Source organism: Pristis pectinata, chromosome 13 (assembly GCF_009764475.1).
Source record: "Pristis pectinata isolate sPriPec2 chromosome 13, sPriPec2.1.pri, whole genome shotgun sequence".
Classification (NCBI taxonomy): Eukaryota; Metazoa; Chordata; class Chondrichthyes; order Rhinopristiformes; family Pristidae; genus Pristis; species Pristis pectinata.
In genome coordinates, this window is record NC_067417.1 from 3685221 (window position 1) to 3696186 (window position 10966).

Genomic DNA, 10966 nt, shown 5'->3' on the forward strand with positions numbered 1-10966 from the left:
AATTAGGCCATTCAGCCCATCGAGTCTGCTCTGCCATTCAAACGTGGCTAATTTTTTCAACCCCATTCCCTCGTCTTTTCCACATAACCCTTAACTTCTTTACTAATCAAGAACCTATCAGTCTTTGCCTTAAACACACCCAACGATTTGGCCTCCACAGCCCTCTGTGGCAATGAATTGCACAGATTCACCACCCACTGCCTGAAGAAATTCCTCCCCATCTCAGCTTTTTAGGGACATCCCTTTATTCTGAGGCTGTGCCCTCAGATCCTAAACTCTCCTACTAATGGAAACATCTTCTCCATGTCCACCTTATCCAGGCCTTTCAGTATCTGGTAGGTTTCATTGAGAACCTCCTCATCCTGTTGAACTGCATCGAATACAGGCTCAGAGACATCACACGTTCGCTGGCACAGAGGATGGGTTGAGGCCTGGGTTAGATCAACCATGAACCTATTGAATGACAGGTCAGGATTGAGGGGCCGAGTGGCCTACTCTGGCTCCTGTTTTCTTATGTTCTTGTGTTAAATCACATCTTACTAACCCAAAGAGCTTTTTGATGAAGTAACAAAGATGAGGGAAATGTGGCTGATGTGGTATCTATGGACTTCCAAAAGGCGGTTTGGTAAGGAGCCGCATTATAGGTTTGTCAATGGTCAGGGGGTAACGAAGGTTTGAAGCAGAATGGGTGGGGAATGGGTGAAGTAACATGAAGCAGAGAATAGTGGTGACAGAAGGCAGAAGAGACTGCAGGTGCTGGAACCTGGAGCAAAAAAACCAGAAGAACTCAGTGGGTCAAGCAGCATCCATGGAGGCAAAAGGTATAAGTAGATGCTTTGAGTGGAGGCTCTTCATCAGGACTGAGAGGGGAGAGGAAAGCTTGCCAGTATAGAGCAGTATGAAAGGGGTGGGCTGGAATAGAGGCTGGTAGGTGATAGGTGGAACCAGTGGGGAGGGGATGATGGACAGATGGAGCCAGGTGGAGGGAGTTGGAAGGGAAAGGTGAACAAAGGGAGAAGAAAACTGGGTCGACGGGTGAGTGTGTGTGGGAGGGAGAACACCAGGGGTGTGGGTTACCTGACATTAGAAAATTCCATCTTCAGACCATTGAGTTGTAAGCCATCCAATGAAATACAAAATGGTCTTCTGATTCCGCTCGGCCTCTGTGTAGCAATGGAGAAGGCCGACGGCAGGTTGTTTATCGAACTGGAGGGACATTTAGTGTGGAGTTTCCCAGGGGTCAGTACTGGGAGCACTGCTTTTCTTCAGCAACAAACAATCTGCTGGAGGAACTCAACAGGTTGAGCAGCATCTGTGGGGGGAAAGGAATTGTTGACGTTTTGGGTCGAAACCCTGCATCAGGACTTCTTTATGTATGTTATTGATTTGGACTTGGGTGTACAGGGCATAATTTCCAAGTATATAGTTGACACAAAACTTGTAAGTGTAGTGATCTGTGAGGAGGATAGTAACAGACTTCGATAGCCAGCTGGTGGAATGGGCAGGTAGGTGGCAGATGAAGTTTAATGCAGAGAAGTGTTACACTTTGGTAGGAAAATTGAGAAGGCTAATATGAACTAGAGGGCATCATTCCAAAAAGTCTGGAAGAACATAGATCTAGGGGTAATTTCATTGAAAGTGACAGGGCATGCTTAGAAAAGCACATGAACTTGGTAAATTGGTTTATTATTGTCACATGGACCAAGGTACAGCGAAAACTTTGTTTGCATGCCATCCATACGGATCATTTCATCACATCAGTGCATTGAGGTAGTACAAGGGAAAACACTAACAGAATGCAGAATAAAGTGTTACAGTTACAGAGAAAATGCAGTGCAGGCAGACAATAAGGTGCAAGGCCATAACAAAGTAGATTGTGAGGTCAAGAGTCCATCTTATTGTACTAAGGAACCATTCAATAGTCTTATAACAACGGGATAGAAGCTGTCCTTGAGCCTGGTGGTACATGCTTTCAGGCTTTTTTGTCTTCTGCCTGATGGGAGGGGGGAGAAGAGAGAATGTCCGGGGTGGGTGGGGTCTTTGATTATGTTGGCTGCTTTACCGAGGCAGCGAGAAGTGTAGACAGAGTCCATGGAGGGGAGGCTGGTTTCCGTGAGCTGTGCTGTTCCACAACTCTCTGCAGACTCTTCCGGATCCTGGGTCTCATAAATAGAGGCATAGAGCACAAGAGTTAGGAAGACATGAGGTGAATTTTTCAAAACATCGGTCTTGTCACAATTGGGATATTGCATCCAGTTTTGGAGACCGCACTTTGGGAAAGATGTGAAGTCTTCGGAGATGGTGTGGAAGGGGTTTACCAAACTGATTCCAGGGTTGAGAGACTTTAGTTCTGTGGACAGACTGGAGAAACTGGGGTTGTCCTCCCTGGAACAGTGGAGGTTGTGAGGAGATCTGATAGAGGCATGTAAAATATGAAGGGTCAAGACAGAATGTTCAGGAAGAACCTTCCTATTGATGGAGAGACCAAGGACCAGGGAGCTTCAGATGAAGGCCATTGACAAAAAAACCAAAACTAGCATCAGTATTTTTGTTATGCCAAGAGTGATTAGGGTCTGGAATGCACACCTGGAATTGTGGTATTGGAATTGGTTTATTATTGTCACTTGTACTGAGGTACAGTGAAAAACTTGTTTGCATACCGTTCATACAGATCAATTCATTACACAGTGCATCAAGGTAGTACAAGGTAAAACAATAACAGAATGCAGAATAAAGTGTCGCAGCTACAGAGAAAGTGCAGGTAGACAATAAGGATGGATAACAAAATTGGATCTGATTGTAGCATTCTGGATGAGAAAATAATTTTCAGGACTGTGGGGAGAAAGTGGAGAAGTGGGAAAAGCTGGATTTTTCTTGCAAAGAGCCAGGACAGACTCAACGGGGTGAATGGACTCCTTCTGTACAGTAAGCATTCTGTGATTCAGTTAGAACAATTTAGCACAATTCTATTTGAAAATGTGAAATGCATCATAAAAGTAAGCTTGCAACTTGAATTGCTACATTGCATCTACAAAGCAGTGCTGTGCCAACACCGACTCAGTGGAAAGCAAATGGGATAATTTCAGAAACAGCCCAAACAGAGTCACAAAGGTCCATGTCCCCTGGGTTGAATGGAGCAATCAGGAGCTTGCATTCTCTTAGGGCAAGATCAGTTCCTGTCACTGACAGCTGAAAGGAAAGGATGTTGTTCAAAACGTCTTCTACTTGGCTGGAGGTTGAGAAAAAAATGTACAGAAGTCACTATAGACATATCAAACAGCAACAAGAGAGAAAAACAGAGAGGTTGCTGCCCCCCACGAAGTCTCAGAGGTTCAGATTCTAAGACCTCAGTTGAGGCTGAGGTTAAAATTTCTCTACCTCTTTGTATACAGCAGTGGTTAAATGACTGAACTGCTAATCGTGAGGCCTGAACTTCTGATCTGAAGGCCTGAGTTCAAATCCCACCACGGCAGTTGTGGAATTCAATTTCAGTTCATAATGTGGAACTTGGAACAAAAGTTTTGGATCCCCACCATCCGGGTCACACCCTCTTCTCGCTGCTACTGTCAGGCAGGAGGTAGAGAAGCCTGAAGTCCCACACCACCAGGTTCAGGAACAGCTACTTTCTTATAACCATCAGGTTCTTGGACCGACCTGCACAACCCTAACCCTACCTCAGCAACGGAACAGTACGGACCTCCTCTTGCGCTACCATGGACTTGTCTCTGATTGTATCTTTATTTTTTTTTGCACTGTCTTGTTCTGCACAGTTTGTTTTTCACTGTATGGTATAATTGTATAATTTATGTGTAATTTATGTTCTATGTTTTGCCTGTACCTACCTGCCTGTGATGCTGCTGCAAGCAAGTTTTTCATTGTAACTGTACCCCACCATACTCGTGCACGTGACAATAAACTCGACGAGTTGATGTCTTAGTAACGATCACCATAAGAACCACTGGTTTGTCATAAAAAACACCTGGATCTCTAATGTCCCTCCTAGGAAGAAATCTGCTCTCCTCTCCCAGTCTGGCCGCAACGTAACCCCAGGCCCACCCCTTGTGGTTGATGCTAAAATTCCTAGCAAGCCACTCTGTTGGACTCACCTCAACACCACTTTCTCAAATAAATTCCCGCCTTGCCAGTGATGCCCACTTCCTGAAAAATGAGTAAGTAAAAAGAAAAGTGTGCCTTTTTCCATGATAGGAGAGGTGTCCTTGTCTTCTGGTTCCTGTTCGTTGGAGTCACCTCCCATGCCAAGTCTCATGATGGGGTGAATTGTGATAGGAATTGTGGGGTCCAAATTTCCGATGGGTGGGATAGAGTTAAAGGGTCAAAGAGCAATACAACGAGGAGGAAGGTCCTTCAGTCCACCTTGCTGACCATCAATTGGTAATTGGTTTATTATTGTCACATGTACCAAGATAAAGTGAAAAACTTTGTTTTGCATGCCATCCATACAGACCATTTCAAAACATAAGTACATCGAGGTAGTACAAGGGGAAAACAATAACGAAATGCAGAATAAAGTGTCACAGTTACAGAGAAAGTGCAGTGCAGGCAGACAATAAGGTGCAAGGTCATAACGAGGTAGATTGTGAGGTCAAGAGTTCACCTTTATCATACAAGAGGTCCATTCAAGAGTCACATAACAGCAAGATAAAAGCTGTCCTTGAGCTGAGTGGTGCGTGTTTTCAGGCTTTTGTCTCTTCTGTTCGATGGAAGTGGGGAGGCAAGAGAATAACTGGGGTCTTTGATTATGTTGGCTGCTTTTCTGAGGTCAAGCACCCATTTTTCCACTCATCCCATTTTATTCTCCCCACATTTCTACTAACACCCCTCAGGGATAATATAGAGTGACCAATTAACCTACCGATCTGCACATCTTTGGGACGTGGGAGGAAACTGGAGCACTCAGGAGAAGCCCACACAAACTCCACACTGACAGCTCCAGAAGTCAGGATTGAACCTGGGTCTCTGGCACTGTTAGACAGCTGCACCACTGTGCCTTCCCAAATATCAACACCAACAGAAAGCAGCAGATACTTCAAAGTGTGCGCAAAGATCTCCTTTTGGATGATTTGTTCATCAGGAAATAGTGCAAACAGGTCAAATTTCTAAACATGTGCTTATTGTCTAAACTACTTGGGGAGCTGGGTCATTGGGTTGGCGGAAGACAGTCATCAGTCAGCTCTTCCGTTTGAAATTAACTCAAGCTGTTATATTATACCACAGTTCCACTGCTCTTCAAAGGGCATGGTGTGTGTTCTGTGCTGGCTGCCAATGAGCCAGGAATTGCCTCAAGCACAGGTGGCTGCACCCTTGCAATGCTTTGAATCCAAGCCAGTCCTCCCCTGTTGCTGGTCTTAGAGTCATGGAGTCATACAGCATGGAAACAGGCCCTTCGGCCCAACTGGTCCATTCTGACCAATATTCCCATCTAAGCGTGTCCTCACTAGTCTTCATGGAACTGATCCCATCCATCTCGCAGTGTCAAAGTCAAAGTCGAGTTTATTGCCATATCCACAAGTCCATGTGTGCACAGGTGCAATGAAAAACTTACTTACAACAGCATCACAGGCACATAGCATCAGATACACAACATTCACAAGAAAAACATAAACTAAACATAAATTATACACAACTTTTACAAGAAGGAACAGAATTAGACAAAAGAAAAATAAATCCTTTTCAGTGTAAAGTGGTCAAAGTTGTCCTAGTGTTGCTATACTGAGGTGGTGATTAGGGTTGTGCAGGTTGGTTCAAGAACTGAATGGTTGAAGGGAAGCAGCTGTTCTTGAACCTGGTGGTGTGGGACTTCAGGCTTCTGTACCTCCTGCCAGATGGGAGCTGCGAGGAGATGGCATGGCCCGGATGGTGGGGATCTTTGATGATGGATGTAGCCTTCTTGAGGCAACGCCTCCTGTAGATACTCCCGACGGTGGGGACGGAGGTGCCCGTGATGTATTGGGCAGAGTCCACTGCTCTCTGCAGCTTCTTACGTTCCTGTGCATTTGAATTGCCGTACCAGACCGTGATGCAACCAGTCAGGGTACTTCCAACCTGTCTGTAGGCGTGTGTTAGAGTGTTCGGTGACAAGCCGAACCTCCTTAACCTCCCAAGAAAGTAAAGATGCTGGTGCACCTTCCTTGTGACAGTCCTTCTGCACAAGGTCTTTACTGGGAAGCCTGCTCTCCATTCCCAATTATCCACAGAGATTCAAAAGGATCTAAGACACCTTGGAAGTGTCCTGAATCTGAGCGGTGATCCACTCCCTCTCCACATTCTGTCCATGGGAAACTGGACCACTCACTTCTTTTTTCTAATATGGGTGTCATGGAGCATCAAAGCAGGATCTTTGGCCCATTCAGTCTGTGCGGACCATCAAGCACCCATTTACATTAATCCAACACTAATCCCAAGGTACTCTCCCCACATTCCCATCAATTCCCCCGCCCCAGACTCTCTCACTCACCTACACACAAGGGCCAAGTTACAGCGGCCAGTCGTAAGCTACCAACTTGCACATCTTTGGGAGGAGACCGGAGCCCCTGGGGGAAACCCACGTGGTCACAGGGAGAGCGTGCAAACTCCACACAGACAGCACCGGAGGTCGGGATTGAACCTGGATCACTGGGATTGTGAGGTAGTGGCTCCACTAGCTGTGCCACTGTGCTGCCTTATTGTAACTTGTATACACGATCAGCTGAAAATCCTTTGAGATCCTGTGACCCAGCATTCACTTGACAGAACCAAGCCACCTCAGCCTCTTCCTACGTATCAACATTCCCATGAACGATGGGCTGGTGTTACCTAGGGTACGGTGGTATACTTGATGGACTGGTGACATGTGCGGGTTTCTGGGTTAATTGGCCATTGTAAATTGCTTCTAATGTGTAGGTGAGTGGTTGAATCTGGCGGGAGTTGATGAGAATGTGGAGAACGTAAAACAATGGGATTAATATCAAATTAGTGCAAATGAGTGGTTGATGGTTAATGTGTACTCAGTGGTCCTGTTTCCCTGCTGTCTCTATGATTCTATGACTCTAATAAAAAGCAGTAGATGTAGGTTGAATTAATAACCTTAAATCTAAGACAAGTAGATTTTTACAAGATATGGGCATTAAAGAAGATGAAGCCAATACAAGAACTATTGTCTCCTAGAAATCACTTGTCCCGCCACATCCACACCAACCACTGGGCACCCACCTGTATTAATCCCATCCCAGCACTTACAATTGCAACGTTTTAAAGTCACTTGGACAGGTTCATGGATGGATAAGATAAGAATTCCTTATTAGTCACATGTACATTGAAACACACAGTGAAATGCATCTTTTGTGTGGTTGCGCTTCCGATGCCAACATAGCATGCCCACAACTTCCTAACCCGTACATCTTTGGAACGTGGGAGGAAACCGGAGCACCCGGAGGAAACCCACGCAGACACGGGGAGAACGTACAAACTCCTTACAGACAGCGGCCGAATTAAACCTGGGTGGCTGGTGCTGTAAAGCGTTATATAGGCCAAATGCAGGCAAGTGGGACTAGCCGTGGTAGGCATTTTGGTTGGCATGGGAGAGTAGGGCTGAAGGGCCTGTTTCTGTGCTGTATGACTTGGACCCTTGGGCATAGCCTTCTATGCCCACAGATTCAAGTGCTTGTCTAGACCCTTCCTAAATGCTGTTAGTATCTCTCAGGCAGTGCATTCCAGGAACCAATCTCTGGGTGAAAAAGGTCCCGCTCAGATCCCCTCTCTCTTCCCCCCTTTGGTAGCTGCAAGGCCGACAAACAACAGCAGCTCAATAGGATGGTGAAGGCAGCTGGCAGGATCATTGGTGCCCCTCTCCCCTTTTTGACGGAGACCTATCAGCAACGCTGCGTTCGCGGAGCTACGGCCATCATTACGGACTTTCATCACCCTTCTCACAATCTGTTTTCCCTCCTGCCGTTGGGGAAGAGATATAGGAGCATCTGCTCTAGATCTAGTAGGATGCTGGACAGCTTTTTCCCACAAGCAGTCAGGATCATAAATGGACTGTGTCCCCTTCCCCTTCCACTGACAAGCTCTCCCTCCACACACACGTACATACCTCAATACAGAAACGGTTTGATAGTTAGTTACCTGATACGTTGATCTTCATCTCGAGCTGAATGAGCACTTATTAATACATCAACGCACTTTAACAGATATGAATATGTGGTGTTGATATGTTTTTAGTTTTGTTTTAGAGATGTTTTTATAGACTATTTTAGATATTTATCACTGTTCTTTTTGTTGCACTGATATGAGCTGGTGAGAAAAAATATTTTGTTTTTTTGTGTATGTAAATACTCAGAGAAATGACAAAAAAAGCAAATCTTGAATCTTGAATCTTCCCTAAATCTATGTCCTCTAGTTTTGTCTACCACAGATCTTAGTGAATGCCAGAGCAGACTTGAGGGGCTGATTAGCCTCTTGGTGATCCAATAACATCGATGAGCCAGGTGAAGCTTTGCAACTTAGCAAGAACACTGATACGCAGGGTCAGAAACAGTAATGATAGGAATGACCCAGGACTGAAGGCTGTGGAACCTGCCCTCTCAACATCGACTTCCAGCCAAGGCAGCCTTTGTACGGAGCCAAGTGCCTTTGTTCTCCTTTCCCATTGCTGGTCATCAGCAGATTCCTGTTTAGAGATTGCCGACGGTAACTGTGTTCCACAGCTGCTTCCTTTGACTGCTGGGCCACTCGACAACACAAATTATTTTCATTTATGTGGCACCTTCGACATAATGAAACGCCACAACACCTCACAAAAGAATCTGGGTGAGCTTGTGGAAGACACTGCAGGACATGTTTTACACTGCACCTTGTAATGGATGAGGACTGAACTAAGGCCAATTACGCAGGAGCCTGAGTGTAGGGTTTAATGGATGGCAACTGGGCAGAATCCTTATTCTGCAGTGATTTACCTGCACTTGATTTTGAAGGATTACAGCGGCTGACGCTGTATTAAACGTACCTTTCCCCTCACTGCTTAAGCCACCAGTTTAACCCTGAATACACATGATTGACTCAGGGGTCAATCCATTGATGATCCAGTGAAGCACAACTACTGCTGTGTGACATTGTGACTGGGAGGTCATGCATTTCAGATGAAAGTCAGCTACCTCGACAGCTACCCCTCTGACCTTCTCCGAATGTTTGTTCTATCTACTTGCCATGGCGTTGACTATGCAGGAATTGAACCTGAACTACCTCTCCTTTTTCTCGTGTGAGCCCCTGGACAATTTCAATATGTTTCACATCACAGAGACCATTAAAGGTTAGATTGGTATTGGTATTGGTTTATTATTGTCACTTGTACTGAGGTACGGTGAAAGACTTGTCTTGCATATCAATCGTAGAGGTCAATTCATTACACAGTGCAGTTACATTGAGTTTGTACAGAGTGCATTGAGATGTCAAGATATTTCCACTGGTGGGAGAATCTTGATCAAGGAAACACAGTAGTGTAGCGGTTAGTGAAACGCTTTACAGCGCCAGCGACCCGGGTTCAATTCCGGCCGCTGTCTGTAAGGAGTTTGTACGTTCTCCACGTGTCTGCGTGGGTTTCCTCCGGGTGCTCCGGTTTCCTCCCACATTCCAAAGACGTACGGGTTAGGAAGCTGTGGGTATGCTATGTTGGTGCCGGAAGCGTGGCGACACTTGCGGGCTGCCCCCAGAACACTCTACGCAAAAAGATGCATTTCACTGTGTGTTTCGATGTACATGTGACTAATAAAGAAATCTTATCTTATAATTACAAGTTTAGGGGTGTGCAGGATCTTCTTCTCACAGAGGGAGGTTTATATCTGGAAGTCCCTACCCCGGGGAGTTGTGAGATTAGATCACTGAAGGCACTTAAAGAGGAAGTAGATACATTTTTGACAGATCTGGGTATTGAGGGTATGGAGAACTGTGTGGGATGCTGGTGAGACCACACCTGGAGTATTTAGTGCAGTTTTGGTAGCCAGAGGATGTGATTAAGCTGGAGAGGGTGCAGAAAAGATTCACAAAGCTGTTGCTGGGGCTGGAGAGCTTGAGTTACAAGGAGAGACTGAATAGTCTGGGACTGTTTTCCCTGGTGCAAAGGAAACTGAGGAGTGACCTTATAGGGGTTTATAGAATCATGAGGGGCATAGGAAAGGTGAATGGTCACGGTCTTTTCCCCAGGGTAGGGGAGTCTAAAGCTAGAGGGCACAGGTTTAAGGTAAGAGGGGAAAGATGTAAAAGGGATCTGAAGGGCAAGTATTTCACACAGAGGGTGGTGGGTGTGTGGAACGAGCTGCCAGAGGTGGAGGCGGGTACAATTACAATGTTTAAAAGACATTTAGGTGTGTACATGGAGAGGAAAGGTTTAGAGGGATACGGGCCAAATGCAGGCAAATGGGACTAGCTCAGGTAGGCAACTTGGTTGGCATGGATGAGTTGGGCTGAAGGGCCTGTTACTGGGCTGTATGACTCTATGAACCAGCAGACAAGAGTAGATGAGGTCTGGGGCCAATCAGCTTTGATTATTTGAAGGGTTGGACAGGCTTGAGGGGTCGATTGGCTTACTCCTCCTCCTATTTTCTCATGTTCTTCTAATGTCAGGACACTCACCTTACCTTCCTTTCAATTATTTACTGATCATTTATTACTTGCTTAAGATATTAGGGATGGGGAAAAATGTCAGGAAACACACTCCGGATTCCTCCCACATTCCAAAGATGTACGGGTTAGGAAGTTGTGGGCATGCTATGTTGGCGCCGGAAGCGTGGCGACACTTGTGGGCTGCCCCCAGAACACTCTACGCAGAAGGTGCATTTCACTGTGTGTTTCGAAGTACATGTGACTAGTAAAGATACCTTGTCTTATCTAATCACTCAACACACAATCTGCTGGAGGAACTCAGCCGGTCGAGCAGCATCTGTGGGGGGAAAGGAATTGTCGACATTTCGGG